Source organism: Protopterus annectens, chromosome 7.part0, assembly GCF_019279795.1.
Source record: "Protopterus annectens isolate FY-2018-M chromosome 7.part0, PAN1.0, whole genome shotgun sequence".
NCBI lineage: Eukaryota > Metazoa > Chordata > Ceratodontiformes > Protopteridae > Protopterus > Protopterus annectens.
The window spans coordinates 1,775,618,759-1,775,633,630 of record NC_056739.1 but is presented as its reverse complement, the minus strand read 5'-3'; positions in this window follow the sequence as shown (position 1 = coordinate 1,775,633,630).

Here is a 14,872-nt window from a genome sequence, read left to right as displayed (position 1 = left end):
GTCACTAAGATGATATCAGTGTGGCAAGGGATGCCACAGATCTTAATTTAAGTGGGAAGAGCAATACTATATTTTTAAGGTATAAATGAACTACTCACAGACTATACAGGTGCATGTAATTTATACATGTAGCAAACATCCTGCATCAAAACTAGGTCTAGGCAGTATGTATCAGTCAGCTCATGTTCTGACAGGTGATTGTGATTTCCTTTGCATAGTGACAAATATTTAGACATACAATTCTATCTTCCTCTAAAGATAATGGAATTTCTTTGTCTGCTATCACTTAAGTCTGAGTTTCTGTATTTGCCAAGAACAATTCTTTTTGTAAGTTTTATCAATACTTTCAGGCATTTTCCATCAATTTATAGCTTTTAAGAGACCGGCAAACTAAAGGGACAATTCGGTCAGAACTCAATGTGCCCAAAGCAACACCCATGTTTCTTCCCACCCACAGTGTTATTTTACTTGGAATATCCTGTAAATTGATGGTTCCAGTCTTGTTTTAGGTCCCAGTGTGAACTAAGTTTTGGTTTTGTGTTCCTTTCAGATTCTGAATGTATTTTTACTTGAACATTTACTTCTTTTACCCTGCCATTTACTGCATCATCCTTCTCAACTATTTCTCTGTATGAAATATTACCATCACAAACTTCTAAATTATAAGTCTGATTCACAGTGGACCTATATTTTTTTCTGAAGATATTGCTTATAACTTTTATTACATGCAGGGAAAGAGCTTTATGTAAATCATTAGTAGAACAGGTTTTGCATCATCTTGCATTCTCAGAAAAATAAGAAATATGAAGCTCTACTCTTTCTGGCATTGTTGACTAATGCTAATGCTTGACAATATATCAACAAATCAATAATAGCTTGCAGACAGGGCAAAGATGATCAAATCAAGGACACTTTGCAACAATCTAGATAACTGAGAGGCATGCTTTCACCAAATAGCTAAAATGTCCAATAACTATATAAAGAATAACACTTGAAAAATATGTATAAAAAGCAGATTGTGTAATGTAATTACAAAAGAAATGTTGTCCCATAGCAAATACTAAGCACATTTATCACTCTTACATACTTTAGCCTCATAAAGTCATAATGAAATGTAGAACCAAAGTCACTCGCTATTTGTTTTAATAAAGTGTTTCTCCTGCCCATGCATTACCCAGAGTTTTTTTTTTTTAATAATAACAGTTAAATCTTTTTCTGTACTCTTTCAAAGCAGCAATTGGCTATACTCACAACTACAGCTCTGTTTTTGCATAATGTTGCTGTACAATGTTTGCAGAGCAGCAACTTCTTGCAAATGCATTATTTGTTAATTAAAGTCAATCTGGGGTACTGTTACTAGCAAGCTAATGCTCCAGACTTATTTATTTGCATTTAGTGTTGCATTGCTATCCAGTTTAGGACAAAGCCAAAGAATAATTGTGTGAGAAAAGATCCAAAATCAGGGACAATTTTTGATTAATAGTCCATCTTAGTTCAAGTGTTACTAGAACTTCGGATTTTGCATGAACTCACACTTTCTAAACAATGCTACATATGATGCCCACCTCTGCTGCTAACATGTGATAGTCACCTATATGTGATGTCCCCACACTGGCCCAGTAATCCAGAAACCTGAATCCTCACCACTGACACTGGAGAGGGACATGCACTTGGAGTACAAATGGATTGCATATTTCCAGATGCAGACCTCTCTGTAACAAACAGAATTGCCCTTAAGAGCACACAGGGAACACATACAGCCCAGGGTCTGGATGCCTCAATTTCTGTCTCTCTCCAGGTCCCCAATAAGACTCCCCACTGGTGTGGTAGCATTAGGTCCTCAGCCGCGTGTCTAAGCTAAGTTCTCCAGCACTCTCTCTGTGAACCCATTGCTTCATGTCCCTCCCTCAAGTAGCTGACACACATAAACTTTTTGAGATTTCGTTTGCACACACACATTTTGAGATTTCATTTACACACACACACACACACACACACACACGTGGGAAAGGCTGGCACAGCTTTACTAGCTATGCCGCCTTCTGCTCAGAGTATAAGGTAGTTATCACTGCCACCAAACACAACACAATCAGTTACTCTAAGGCCTTTAACAAAGGATGTCCAATTATACTGTGTAAGTTAATATTAATACAAATAATAGTAGTTGCCAATATAGCTGGGCTTTCTGAAGTGGTTCATACGGTGTCATCAGATAAAAAATAAGTACTCACAAAGGTTACATACTCTCTACAAGGACCAGTCGCAATAAAAGTTGTAAATATATTTAATAATAAATAGTAAAAGAACATGAAACTATTGAATATATATTTACAGTAAACTACAGAGTTCAAATCACAGAAAATATTGAAATTAACATTGCTAGACAGACTCATACAAATAAAGAAAAACACTTTCTAAACTAAGCTTCACTATATTCCTGACTGAATCTAAGATAATGTACTGTCCCCTGGTTAAGTTACTTACTACTGCAAGGTAAGATGCTGTGGGTGAGGGTCTTTTTAGTCAGGTTCCCCAAAACAGAATACTCAGTACTCTGGGATTTCACTTTGTAATATCTAAAATACAGTTTCCAAGAGGGCTGGTGGAATGACCTCATGTGGTCACTCTAGGTTCTCACAGTGTTCCCCTTTGAAGTTGAGACAGGAATTTATCACAGACATGTAAAATACACATCTAAGTGATTATCGCAGTGCCTGGGGCCTCCCCTCTTTACTGAGTTAATAGATAAAGGCTTTCCCCAGACTTACCATCTCCAGTCCTATTTAGCACTGTGGGTGATGTTTTAATGGTTTAACAGCTCATTTATATTTCATTTATTTTACTTAAGGTAAGTCAACCAGTTAACTATTGCTATCCCAGTATCCTCTATTAAAACACATGCATTCAATTCAGTTACAGTAATACATGTGCATTTCTTGTCATTTCAGCAGGGTGCACTGTTGATACATTTCAGCATAAGCAAACTTCACAAATACATTCTCAGAACAAGCATCTGTACAAATCAGGTTAATATACAAATACATTTGTAACACAAGCATTGTCTATAAATTAATTTGATATTCAAAGGACATATCATTCTTTATAAAACTCCATCTGGCTATGCTGGCACTTGTCCATATCATCATACAACACATGAAACTTTAATGTCTGGCATAACTGACCAAGTTTAATCCTTGCTGATTAACCAGAAAAAATTGAAACATTTAACAAAGGTATGGCAAAAATATTAAAATCAAGATTCTTCAGCAAGTTTGCACTGCTGATGGGTAAACTTTTATCTAACATCTAAATGCACCAAACCAACAAAAACAGTAACACTTCAAGAACTTGGGGGTGGGCTTGTTTAATTTAAAAGCAGAATAAACATTCTTAAAACATTAAAACACTGAGCCCATTCATCTTACATTTCATTATATACTTCAGTGTTTTAAACATCAGACTGAAAATGTCAGTCTTGCATTTGCTTTACACAAGTTGTGTTGTTTCATGCATTTCATTTCAACTGTGGGTATAATAACATAAAAATTATACATATTTATATAGCAACTGCTTCCAAGAGAAACTCAAAAGAGTGACATTGAAAGCAGTAAGCATTGTCATGTTCCTGCTTCAAGTTAAAAAGAATAAAAATCATTAATTACTTTTTCTCCACTGATGCCAATCATCTTCATCATGGTTATGGTATATCCATGATTATGACAAAGGTAATCCACATAAGGCAGGTACACATTATAAAACATTACTAATTCTCTGGTCATCTGCCACTTTAAATAATACCTCCATTGTGGTTATGGTTCTGGTTTGCTGTAAAAGCCTTTAGTTTATTTCATGGTTCCTTCTTCTTGTTTTTTTTTTTTTTTAACTGCTATAAGAAGTTATTTTGTAATTTAGCACAGTTACAAAACAGAGGACTTTAACGGCAGTTACAAAAAATGTATTCTAACCAGGTGACTTGCACATTACTTCATCTACAAAAGTAAGGAAAAAACTCAGGCATTTTTTGAAATGGGAGGTAAATGAGGACAGGATAATCATGGATGGATGTAGAATGTGAAAATGATGAGCCCACGAGCAAGTATCTGTTTATGAAGCTTCATAATTTATGTTGCTTTATTATTATGGTGATGCAAGTCATTGTAACGAATGTTGACTGATACCATCTTTACTGTCTTTCTCAATCTATTCCTTATCAGAAGACTTGCTCTATGAAGACACTGCATTTCTTAAGGTGTAAAGATAAGTTGTGGTTCTATTGCATTTGAAGACTTTTTTTTTATTTTTCATTTGTTAACAGCGAATTAATCTGGTCATGGTGCACTCTTTTTGTTAACAACTCAGTCCATAAGGGTGAGAGAAAAAGCAACATGCATGCATGTATACTTCAAAGTAGGTAGTCAGTCATTATACTTTGGAGGTAGTGAGGGGAAAATGGAGTAGCCTGTTGAAAACACACAAGGGCAGAACATACAAACTATTAAAAAAAAAGGAAGTGATCACTGATGAAGACTGAACACCAAACACTAGAACTGAGAGCTATACAACTTAACTTCTCAGCTGCTGTGTTGTAATTGACTAGCTTAAATTCTTCAGTTATTCCCAACTAAGACATTATTTAATATTTGGTACTTTTCATTAACTTTGAAAAACACTTTTGTTTTCCTTTCATATGTACTATATTCAAGAAACATTCACAGTGAATAAGAGTGGTGCTTGATTCTCCACAAATGAGAAACCTTCTTTTATAGTCATTCACACCAATACTTACACAGAGCTCTTCATTCAGGTGACCATACCCTAGTACATCACATTTTTATTTATTTATTTATTAATTTATTGATTGACATTTGATGACCGGGAAAGTCTGAATGGGTAGGTGCCCATTTTCAGCTGAGGCCCAGGCAGAAAAGCTGCAAATTATTACAAAACATTTTAAGAATAATAATTTTACATTTTTAAAAATAATACAAAAACAAATACAGTTTAAATAATTGTATGAAATTAGACATACGATGAAAACATTGGTTAAGAATAGATACAAGTTATATGACAATGATTTAATAGAGAAATTTTAACCAGTTTATAGAGAAATTAAAGGTTAGTTAGTATAATACAAACAGGAATTGTAATATGAAGTGAGTGAAAATCAGGCTTAATTTATATTTTGAGACAAATGCAAGGGACAGAAATTGATAGAAGTAGGGAAGTGAGTGGAGAAGGGAGAGTAAGGAGATATAAGGTATGAACAGGTATTTGTCCACATTTAGGGATATAATTTATCCTGGTGTTGAGTAAGAGCAGAGCCAGCTTTTGGCTAGGAAGTCTTTCCGACTGGTTTTGAGATATGGGAGGGAAGGTACTGACCTGATGGCTAGAGATAAGGAGTTCCAGGCCTTAGCAACATGGTACAAGTACAGGCAATGCCCATTAGATTTGATAGGTTTGTGGACAGACAGAGGTTTTTGGTCATTGAATCATAAAGACAGACTAGGAATAAAGTTGTACAGAATGTTATTTAGTGCTGGACAAGCACATAGATTCTGGATAATTTTATCAGCGACAAGAGTTTGTGTATATCTTAAGTGGATGGGGTAGTTCTAACCAATTTAGACTTTTTAGTGCTGTAGAGTTGTGAGTTCTGAAAAGGGTATTTGCTGCAAATTTAGCAACTTTGTAACAGCATTGTTAAAGTTTTGATTTTTGAGATGCCCGGATGTTAGTAAGGATGGGAACAACATAAAGAAGTGAGGGGAAGAAATAAGTAGTGGGAAGTGTAGCTTTCATTGCTTAGCTGAGAAAGTTTTTGTCACTATAAAGTATCCAGAGTTCTTGACGATTTTTTCTTATGCAGTTTTGTATATGTTTGTCAAATGTAAGATTATCATTCACTTTCATCCCTAATAATTTTTTATGAAAAGGGACTTCAATGGTTGTATTATCAAGAGATAGGACTCTAATTTTTTTTTTTTTTTTATGGAAGAAGGATTAGGGGGAAAAGTAGCAGTTGTTTTTTTTTTAGGGTTGAGCATGAGTTGTGAGCTACAAAGCCATGTTTCAAGTGCTGTTAAAGCTTCCTAAGTAATTTTTTATAGGTGTGCCACATTGTCAAATGAGTGTGGAGTCATTTGCATATAGTATTAGGGAGCCCTATTGTTTGAATGTGTGGAGGATGTTGGTGAGAATGTTAAAGAATAGGGGACCAAGGATAGAGCCTTGTGGTATACTGGTGGTCACTGGGAGGTATGGAGAGAGGACGGAGTGCCACTTTACCGACTGATATCTATTGGACAGGTAGCTTTTGAACCATAGAAGGGTGCGCTGACAGAGACCTAATAAGGACATTTGAAGTAGATGCTTGCTGTGACAAACTGTGTCAAAAACTTTAGACAAGTCTAGAAATTAGGAGGTAACTAGTTTGCCATGATCTCTAGCTTTATTAACAGTATCTCTACAGGTTAGAAATGTGGTGTTAGTACTGTTGGAAGTACAGAAGCCATGCTATGTGGGAGACAGGAGGTCTTCCTGCAGAAAATAGTTATGCAATTGTTTAATAACAGAGATTAATCAGTTTATAACCAACGCAAAGCAATTACAGAGCGGTATCAAGAGAGTACAGGTTTTCTATCATTTCTTAAATGCAGAAACCTGTTATCCAGGAAGACTAATTAACTGACATATACAATGTAAACTGCTAGTTAAGTGAAAGGACAGAGGCTGTCTTAGTAAGCGGTTCTTAGAGTGCAAGGACTACTATGTCGGGTGGGGGGGGGGTGTTAAAACTTATTTCCATCACAGCAAGGCATGTATTTTACTAGATGAAGTTAATTCATAGCAAGGTTCTTCAAGATAAATTTGCTTACATTGTACAATACAAAATTCTCAGTAAGAAAGTTTGGGAGTTGGCCCCAGGGCCGGTGTTAGCATTTTGGGGGCACCCAGAAGATGTGGGAGACCCTGGTGGAGTACAGAGAATTGTACTGGCAGCTAATCTTAGAAGCTAACAGACCTCCAGGTCTAAATGATATGATATCTTTAGCACCAGTACTAAAACTAAGATCTGCCAAACTGTAAAAGTCCTTTAACCTTGTGTGTTGTTCATTTATTACACATACACACTTTTGACACAAGAGGGAGCGCTAAGTCTTTTTAACAGTTTACATTTTTGTTTTCAATTAAAATATAATAATGGTTTTAAATGTTTTTTAAAAAAATATATGATTTGTATAATACTTAGGGAAAATGTAATGTTTTAATGTAACTGATGTATTTTAGTGTCCTATATATCCATATATATTTATTTATTTTTTAGAAGAGCACTAGTTAACTATTAATTGCTATTGGTTTCCTGTTGGAGGTTTGAAGGGATATAATTGTATTTAAACAGGTTGTTTTTTTTGTTTTAGCCATCTGATGAAGTTGACGATGAAAACGGATATTGTGTGTGTTATACGTTAATGTGGACTGCTTTTTTCATTAAAACGGAGTTTCTTCAATGGAGTGTGCTTCCAACTTGGTTTGTGGTGATACAATTGTGTTTACTGGCTTCTTTCATATCATCGATCCATTTTTTGGTTACTATATATATACATAGACTGTGGTGGTGGTGCTGCGGTAGCATTGTCACCTCACAGTAAGACGCTGTCCTGTTCAATTCTCAGCTAGAGCGTCTTCTGTATGGAGACATGCGTGAATGGGCATACCTTTGTTGAAGGTTGTGCATCAGGGCCGGCAACTCGGCATGTAAAAAATTTACTGCCAATCATTAGCGGACTGGAGTTCTGCTGTGGTGACCCCTAACTGGGAAAAGCTGAAAGACACAACATATATATGCATACATACGTACACACACACACACACACACACACACACACACACACACACACACACACACACACACACACACACACACACAACACAAACACACACACACGCACACACACCTTCTAGGTAGCAGATAAAATTAGTCAGCAAATCATTTTCTTTCAAAAAGAAGGTATAAAATGTATCACAAAACATTTAAACCTTCATAGATCCTGGTGGCCCTCACACCCTATATGGGTCAATTTTTATTCTAGCATAAAAGGGATCTCAACCCTAGGTCCCAGCAAGTTCAAACTTTCCCTACTCAGAAGCATGCAGAAATAGTCAAAACAACTTGTATGGGATACTGAAGGCATAGGGGGCAAGAGTCATTATAATCATTATTTCTTTAATTTTCATCACAATCAGACCTCACAGCTGTTCATAGGTCACTGAAGTTTGTGTAGCGGCAGTGCTCTATCTAGTAGCAGTAAGACAGAATACATTACTATGTTATTTTTTTTCGCTTTCATTACAGTGGAGCTTTAGACATGTCCAAGTGGATATTTTTGGGAGATGGGTAAGGAGGTATACTGTTTATATACATCTGACAGCAGCAAGACAAAATATGTTACTGTGTTTTAGTTGATATTTCAATTTGCCTGGGTCTAACATCAGAGGGCTACTCAGATGGGGGCTGTCTTTTGAGGGAAAGGGTGGGGAGGCATGCAATGTAGATGTATGATCGCATCAGTTTCTATTATTTGAATGTGTTCACTTGTTCTTTCACTTTCATCCCAATCTAACCTGAGAGGTGCACTTAGAAAATGACTATATTTTCTTTTCTGGAGGTTAATAGGGCATGCACCATTCTCAGATATGATTTATGAGTTCTTGTAAGCTTTTGTCTTCTCATTTTATAGTTACGTACTATTTGAGTCAGCTTTGCACTTTAAGTCTTGGACATAACCTTTTCATCCCTTAAAAAGACTACTTTTTTTGTCTTGATCATGTTTTCTGCTAAGGCAATCATTGGACTAAAAGGTTGGAAAAAAGCTGTAAAATGCACCTTAGAACATTTTGATCCCCACAACTTCTGGCGTAATTCAGTTCTTTTCTTCACAGTTTTTGCAGTGCAACTTTGGCCAGTTTACATGTGTTGAAAAGATGCAGAAAAAAGCTGAAGAGTGACACAAAGTGTGACAAATGAGAAGAAGTAACCTGGGTAGTGTGGGACAGCCATAATGGGAGGATAAATGGGCTATGAGGACCCTGTTGGGATAGTGGACATTATGAAGGAGTTGCCATGAGATTGTTTCCCTATGGCTCCATTTCACCTAAGTCCAAGCCTACAAAACAATATTCACTGGATTTTTAAAATTATCTTAGGGTGCATATTTTTATTATAATTTTACAATAGTTACAATGAATAACAGTTGTGTTGTGATGCTTTTTTATTTATTCTTTTATTATTATTATTTTTTCTACTGCTACTAATATGTTTTTAGATTTCTGATTTTAGATGTTTAGATGTTTAAAGCGTCCCCTTTGCAATGAGATAGTTGAGTTGTGCTGTTCTAGGCACCTTGTATTGATGCCCCTAGGCTGCTTCTACTGGGAAGTGTATCATGTTTAACACCCTGCTAGAATACCCCAGGGCATACTCTGGCCTGGTCACATGGGAGGGTCTATTACTCTCAATTTGTCTAGAAAGTCTAGGGATGCCAGTGTATCAGCTGATGTTACTTGGTCTAGGTAACTTTGGCCATCCATCCAGAGCATACAATCAGCTCTGCCTTCATCACCACTGCAGGATGGGAAACATATGTGTATCTGTGCTTATGTTATGTGAAAGTCTGCTTTAATAAAACAGTCTGGAATTGAGTATTTTCTAGTATATTTTCTAATATTACTCATTGTATGTTTACTTTTATCTGAGGGGTTGGGCCAAGACTGAAAATGGTCTTTGGACCAGTTCATCTACCCAGTTATTAATTGAACATAAAATAGCTAAATAAATGTAATCAAACACATATACACAGTGTCATTTGCTTATAAAAAATAACAGACAATAACTGGACTGAGTGAAGTTATTTTTTTATTATATGTAAACAAGACAGCAGATGTAACGTAACATGTATTAATAAACATGATTTGAAATTACCATCACACTTTTTTAAAGTTTCCTGTAAATCACTGCATTTTGCAACTACCCACGCTATGTTCTGAAAGGTGAATTTAATCATATGACAGGACAGTTATATAGCTATGAGCAGAACCATAATGCCTCCTTAATACTTGGCACCTGGGACAGCTGCCCTATTCCTTTAGCCTATTAATGGCTCTGGTTATGAGTTCTTAATGAAAATAGATGACAGACAAATATCTGAAATGCATTTGCTTTCTGAGTAATGTTGTAGTCCTTTTAGTAGTAGATCACATGAAGAAAGAAAACATACCAATTACATTGCCTTCATTAGCAGAAAGACATTACAAAAGTTCCAAGGTAAAATTGTTTTCCTACACTTGCTGTAAGCATGAGTTGTATAAACCATAAATGTATTCCAAGTCATTTATATGCTACAACACTAGATATGACAGTTAAGTCATTCAGTACAACTGTGTGTAGATAGTGTCACATTACAACATTTATGTAGCACTGCAACATTGTATGTTGGTGTTTTGGGAACTTAAATCAAGCTTGGAGAGCAAGGAAGATTTGTAACAAAGTATCCAGACGTGACAGCCTAGAACAGATACATTGTAAGAGCTGGTTGCATGATGAAAATATAACAAAATGTTTTCAGACATAGTTTTGTAACAAAGTAACCAACTACTTACAAGAAATAGACTGCATTTCTCAATATTCAAGGCCTCAGTACACTTGATAGGAAGCATTAGTTACAGCAACTTTTATCATGCTGGTAAGCCTGTATACTTTACTGCAGTGTGCTCAGCAGGCAGTTAATGTAAACTGCATGATGTTCCATGGACTACTTCAAGGAGCATTTTATTGTAAGCAGAGTATAAAGGATGTAGAATTTGGCACATCTTTTGGTTGTGACCCATGGAACAAACCAGGTATCCAAAACAGGCTTCTGTATTATGGTTTACTGAAATGGGAAAATACACCATCAAATTAGGAATTCCCTCATGACTGTTTTTCACTTTGTTAGCATGTATTCCAATTTCAAACTGTGATGAGCTACAGATTTTTTCCCTTTAGTGTAAAAAGTCATGAACATGACTAGAGACAAAATTTGAAGAGGCTCTCAGAATATTAGTGATTGGGTTCAGAAAAATCAACTTGTTTCCCCTAAATTGCCCTTATTGAAATATGTGGTAAAGAAAATATTGCAAATATTGCAAGAAAACAGTGAATACATCATAACATAAACCAGACATTTTATAATGTTCCCTCATTCTTGGTGCTACAGGTGCAAACTCATTTCCTTAGCCCAGGTAGCATTTGTTTGTTCTGTTCTTTTATTGTGAAGTTAAGATGAATGGACAACCATTGTCAATAAAGACTATTTCCAATTGGTTGTCTAAGGCTATTACCTTTTGTTATACTCACCATAAGCCTTGGCTTCATTTAGTTTGTTTGTTTGTTTTTTTGAAAAGGTTGAATTCTAGAAGAAGCAACTTGGTCTTCTATATATAAGTTTGCAAGGCATTGCAAGCCTGATTCCTTATCTAGATCTAGATCAGACTTTACTAGGATCGTTCTTTAGGGTCTACTGAACACTTGTCAGATATGAATTTTGCATCCTCGCAAACATTTGTCTTCTGACTTTATTGTAAACTGCTATTTTGCCAGACATGACTTGCTTCTTTCTTTACTCATAGCTTTTTTTCTGATAAAATGCTTTATTGACAAAAACATCATAAAACTGCAACATTACAAAACATGTCCAGGAGCAGAAGTAAAAAAAAAAAACTAGGGCTTTTAAAAATAAACTGAAATCTTGGTTCAGATCAAAGGACTTCAAAATGATCCAAGTAATTGTGTAAAGTACAAACTACGTGAATTAGATAAAAGTGTGTCACTGAAATAGATGTGATGGTCCAATGAACTAAAACTGAATATTAGTTTAGATTACTATATATTGAATTAACCAGATCAATAAGAAACTCTTATCTATAACTTATACTATGAGACCAGTATTATTAGTGATATCACATTTTAAGCATTTTTTGTGTAAAAATCTTTCTAATGGCTTGTGTTCAGGCCATCATAAGATCAAAAGGTTGGTAAAATGCTCTAAATGAGCATGTTTTTTTCTGGGGGAGGCGGGGCTAAGCATAACTCAGTAATTTCCTTCACATTTTTTGTAGTGACGTCTCTGCCAGTTATTGTGTTGAATGTATACAGAAAAATAGCTAAAGGCAAATAGAAAATTGTAAGAAAAGGTAGAAAAAAGTAATCTAGATTTTGAGGTGATATTTATTTATTTGACATTTGTTTACCGGGAAAGTTCAACTGGGCCAGAAAGAGTCCATTTTCAGTGGAGGCCTGAGCAGAAAACTCCACCATTAATATAATATATATATATATATATATATATATATATATATATATATATATATATATATATATATATATATATATATATATAAAACCTTGGAAAAATGCAAGTAGTATTGTAGAAAAGAAAAAATACAGATCAGACTAAGTTGGTATAAAAGTTGCTCAATATGTAAATATACATTACAAACATAGGAAGACTTATCAATGCATAAAGTCATAGCTGATGTAGAATATAAGTAGAATAAACAGAGAAGAAAAAGAGGAAAACTGAAAAAAAGAAGAAAAGAGAAAAGGTAGAAAGAGAGAAGAAAAAGAGAGAAACAGAGGTAAGTAATAGAAAATCTAGAATTAGGGATATTATCAGCCGGGGGTGAGCAGGAGTTTCCCTATTAGAAGACCGAAGACGCATTCTTTCAAATGTGTCTTGGTCAAACTCTAAAGACTGAAACGGCAAAATATCGAAACGACATGTAAGCAAATTCTTTCTCTGGGAAAGAATTAACTTGGTCGCATCGATACTTTGCCATTTTTGGCACTGTAGTGTGGTCTCGGAGTTGGTATATTTAAGTAGGGGATTTTATTTATTTATTTATTTATTTATTTGGAACAGTTCTGACAGTTCAAAATTGTAAGCTTTCACTTACATATGGTCAATTAATTATCGTTCGCTTTTTTAAGCGTTCGGTGATCTAATATAGACCCGAGCAGGAGCAGATCCAAGATTTTCAAAGATATTCCATAAATCAGAGTTCAAAGGATGTGTGGTTTTGGTTTGATCTGATAGTTAAGGGAAGGGTAGTCCAGATTTTGGCTATGGAGAAAGAGTATAGACTTTGGCCGGCTAGTTGGCTGGGATGATGCTCAGTGAGAAATTGCTTATTTTCTGACCTGAGAGATCTCTTTGGTATGTAGCTTTGCAATATAGTATTGAGAGCTGGGCAGGCCATGGGTCTAGGAATGATTTTACAAGCCATTTTAAGCTGAAGGAAGGTAAGGTATTGTGGGAATTCAAGCCACTTGAGAGCGCAGAGGTTTATGCAGTGATGTGTGGAATATTATGCATCAGTGGAAAATGTTGTAGTTTTATTGCAGCAAGTTTCAAGCTTGCATTTTAGGGTAATTTGTAAATTTGTAAGGATTGGGGCACCATATAATAGTATGGGTAGAAAGTAAGAAGTGGCTACAGTGTACTTAGTGGGTGTATCTAGGAATTGTCTGTGCCAGTGGAGAGTATCAAGTTTCTGATGTGTTTTCATAATATTATTTTGAATATGTAGGTCAAACTTAAGATGTTCATCAGTGCTGACACCTATTTGTTTTGTATAGGTAACAACTTCAATTTTTTTATTAATCAGTGAGAAAATAGAGAATTTACTTTTATTTAGAGAGTGTGTTTTAGGGGTGAAAATTGAGAGGTCACTGAGCTTTTGTAAAAGAAGAAGATGAGGAACAGTGTCAAAAGCCTTAGACAGACAAATAAGAAAGAGACAAGTTTGCCTGAGTCATGTGCTTTGTTAACTGTGTCCATAAGGGATAGTAAGGTAGTATGTCATTACTGTGACCTGGTCTACACCTATGTTGTGTGGAAGTAAGGAGTTGATTCTTAAGGAGGGAGTGGAGTGGTTGTGAGTGGAAACATTTTTCAAGAAGTTTTGAGATGGGCGGCACTAAGGCAGTAGGTCTGTAGTTGGACATTTCAGTGGAGTTTCCACCTTTGTAGTGGTATAATATTTTTTTCCAGAGTGTTAGGACGTAAGCTTCTAGGATATATCTGTTAATGAGGATGGTTAAAGGATATGCATTAGCTTCTGCAGCAATTTTGAGATATTCTATAGGAAGGTTGTTTGGAGAGTTAGAGCAGGCTTTAAATTTGAGAAGAAGCCTCTTAATCATACAAGTAGAGACAGTTTGTAGATAGAAAGCTTGAGAAGTTGAAGGGAAGTGGTATAGAGAGCTGAAGGTGAGTAAAGGGAGGAAGGAGGAGATAGAGAATGCTGTGGGTAGGTTGAGATAGTGTCAAGTTGGGTGAGATAATGTTTGAGGGAGGGGGAATAGATAGAGTAGTGAAAGTGACATTCAGTATGCATTCAATGAAGTGATTGAAGAGGTTGGCAATTAGTGCAGGGGTTTTATCAGGAAGTGGATTGGGATTACTTTATTTTACTGGGATTGATAACTGGATTAATAGAGGATCAGAATTGTTGGGGATTTTGTTTGTGTACAGATTGTAGTGTTAGCTAGTAGTCTCTTTTATCTTTTGTTACAGATTTGTTTGTCTGGTTGTCTAGCTACCTAAACTTTATTAGGTGTGAGGGGGATTTAGATGTGAGCCATAGTTTCTGGAGTCTGTCTCTGTTTTTCATGAATTATTTTGGTGCGTTGGATAGCCAAGGTGTATGGCTACTCTTGATTCTCTTTCTGCAAAGGGGTGCAAGATGGTTGAGGATATCCAGAAAGGTTGTATTAAAGTGGTTGACTGCTTCATCTAGAGGAAGTGTTCTGACGATAAACCATTTTATGTCT